General features: G+C 42.1%; 1 non-coding gene across 1 annotated transcript; it reads left to right on the forward strand.

Annotated features, from left to right (window-relative positions):
- Nucleotides 1-368: 368 nt before the first annotated feature.
- Nucleotides 369-475, forward strand: LOC123464240. The gene has a single exon (XR_006639473.1). It is a non-coding gene; the product is annotated as a U6 spliceosomal RNA (small nuclear RNA).
- The last annotated feature ends 2923 nt before the right edge of the window (nucleotides 476-3398 follow it).

Genomic DNA, 3398 nt, shown 5'->3' on the forward strand with positions numbered 1-3398 from the left:
ACCAATAAAAACTAGAACAGAGTCTGTCATTGTGACACATACCTTTAGTCCCAGCACTCCAGAAGCTGAGGTAGGAGGATTTTAGTGAACTTGAGGCCAGCCTGGGGCTACAGAGTGAGATTGTAAGGTCCAGGTAGATTAAGAAAAAAAATGTAGAACAGAGTACTTGACCTACAATTTTTTTTTTTCTTCTTCCTTTTTGAGGTAGAGTCTCATTCTAGCTCAGGATGACCTTGAACTCACAGTGATCTTCCTACCTCTGTCTCCTGAGTGTTGGGATTGAAGGTGTGTGCCACCACCATCAGAATAGAGTGTCTTCCACAAATTGTAAGTTTATAAATTTTGTTAGTCCACATACAAACTCTACAGTTCTCACTTTGGCAGCACATATATTGGGCTTGGAACAATATAGTGAAAGTTAACATGGCTCTTGTGCAAGGATGACACATGAATTTGTGAATCATTCTGTATTTCAAACAAAACAAACTACAGAGGCCTGGGAGTATAGCTCAATAACAGAGACTGCCTAACATGCTTGAGGCCCTGGGTTTATTCTCCAGCACTGTATTACATTCCGGACCAAGTCCTTACTAGTTGAGATACTAATTCTCCTGGCACTTAGGTCTACTACTCCCACACCTTTTTTTTGAGGTCAGGTCTCACTGTAGCTCAGGCTGTCTTGAAATTCACTCTGTAGTATCAGGGTGGCCTTGAACTCACAGCGATTCTCCTACCTCTGCCTCCGGAGTGCTGGGATTAAAGGTGTGTGCCACCATGCCCTTTTTGAACATTGGGAAAAACCAGCTCATTAGGTGACATTCAAGCAACTCTCTTATTCCTCGGGGGTGGGGGGGAGTTTGTTTTACCTCAATGAAAAAAACTCAAGTTACCTTATCCTAGAACTAGGAAACCTTGTTCTTTATTTTGTTTTAAATTTATTTATTTGAGAAAGGGAGACAGAGAGTGAGTATGGGCGTGCTAGGACCTCCTGTGACTACAAATGAACTCCAGACTCATATAGCACTTTGTGCATCTGGATTCATGTGGGTACTGGGGAATCAAACCCAAGCCATCAGTCTTTAACCACTGAGCCATCTCTCTGGCCCCAAACCATGTTTTACAGACATTTCTGTAGTTATAGATAGTAAACTGAAGTGAAATAGATTGGAGCTGGTTATAAAGAACTGTGCCTCTTAGGTGTTGGACAGGGTGCTGGAGATTCAAATGTGAAAACATTGACACCCAAATTTCTATCTTCCCACGGATCCAGTATTCTGGGTGACTTACTAAACTCCTCCTGGGAAATCTGCATTGCCTGTTCTGAATTTCCCAGCACCATCCCTATACCCTTGGGACACCTCTGTTCTTCCTTTTCCTACAATACTGCTTCTGGCAAGTTTCTCCCTGTGGCCACATATTCCCATGAAATGGCTTGTAGATGAGTGGATGGATATTAGCATTCTCATCTGATCTTTCAGACTCCCGATCCCTATCTTTTTTATGAGCTAGCATGTGAACTAGTGTTTACAGATAAAGTACGCATCTGAGAGCAGGTTATGAGAGAAAGATAAATAAACAACGCATAGAAAAAGCCCCTGACTTGGAACTCTCATTGCCAGGCAGGAAATTCTTTCACAGGGCAGGAAGTAGCCACAGCTTTTCTGCCAACCAATAATACTTCAACATCTCCATCCTCAGGGAAAGATTATCCTGGTGTTGTTTTAATACAGCAGATGCAGACAGTTAGAGGAAGGGCACACACATCTAGGGCAAGTATTACCACCTGTTTGTGTTGACTTTTACTAAACAAGCCTGGTCACCAGCTGTTGCAGCATGGGGCGGAGCTAAGGTGTGTACAGGAAACGCCAACTCAGGCTGAAATTCTTTGCTTTCCAGCTGTTTGGAAAAATAAAATGCCAAGGAAGTACACAGTCATTTTCAAATGTCCGAGAGGCAACAGAGAGGGTATCCCATTCATCAATATATGAAAATCTCTGCAGCCTCCCCCATGTTCCTTCCTCCTTGAAAACTCGTATTACTGAGGCTGTAATGTCGATACAGTGATGATATTTCTCAGTATCTCCAATACCTAGGGGCTGGGTTCTGGCCACATTGGGTGAAAGTTGAGTGTGATTTCCAGGGAAGACTCTTGGAAATCTGTGCGTGTCCTTTTTGTCCTTGCTTTCTTTCCATGCTGCCAGGAATTTCAACGTGATGGCTGTTGGCCAAGTATCTATATTGGTCACAAAGTGACCTTGAAAAAGATACCATGTTGTGTGTGGTACAGGCAGGAGCTTCCATGCTAGCCATGGACTGGCTAATTTTGGCCTATTTTTCTATGAGACACACACTTTTAAGCCATTGCTGATTTGGGTTTCTGTTAAATATAGTCAAACCAAATCCTAATACAGTGAAGATTCTTGGAACTTCATATCCTCTAAAGTGTGGTGGTTTCTATCACCTCATTCTTTTTTATTTTAAAAATTTTATTTTTATTTCTTTATTTTTGTGTGTGTGTGTGTGTGTGTGTGTGTGTGGGAGAGAGAGAGAGAGAGAGAGAGAGAGAGAGAGGGAGGGAGGGAGAGAGAGAAAAATGGCACACCAGGGCCTCTAGCCACTGCAAACAAACTCCAGATGCATGTACCACTTTGTGTATTTGGCTTACATGGGCTCTGGGGAATTGAACCTGGGTCCTTAGGCTTCCAAGGCAAGTTCCTTAACTGCTAAGCCATCTGTCCAGCTACATCTGATTCTTTTTTTAAAAAATTATTTATTGAGAGAGAGAGAGAGAGAGCACTAGATGCATGCACTATTTTGTGCATCTGGCTTACATGGGCCCTATGGAATTGAACCCGGGTCCTTTGCCTTTGCAGGCAAGCGCTTTAACTGCTAGCCATCTCTCCAGTTCAATGGTGATTCTTTTTCTTTTTCTCTTTTTGGTTTTTTGAGGTAGGGTCTCACTCTAGCCCAGGCTGACCTGGAATTCACTATGTAGTCTCAGGGTGGCCTTGAACTCTCAGTGATCCTCCTACCTCTGCCTCCATGCACCCCATGTCAAGCTGGTGTTTATTTTTCAAAGCAACTTATTTCTTCTGTCAGAAGATCAACTATCAAGGGACATTAGAGTTACTGACTTTAAAAACATCCTTCTAGTTGCCTCCCTCCATGAATGCCTTCACATAAAACAAATTAGAGCTCACTATTGTTCTAACATACATTGAAAGAGCTGAATTGCCAAACAGGTAAAGACACATTTTGAATAAGCAATTTGTAAAATGAATGTGTTATTTTAAAAGCCTAACAGACTTGATTAATGTAGAGTTGATGAAGTCTTTAAGAGGAAAAAGCAGAAGTAGGACTTTTTTCCTTACACTCCAAGTAAAAAAGCACTATGTGGA

Source organism: Jaculus jaculus, chromosome 10 (genome assembly GCF_020740685.1).
Source record: "Jaculus jaculus isolate mJacJac1 chromosome 10, mJacJac1.mat.Y.cur, whole genome shotgun sequence".
NCBI classification, from domain to species: domain Eukaryota; kingdom Metazoa; phylum Chordata; class Mammalia; order Rodentia; family Dipodidae; genus Jaculus; species Jaculus jaculus.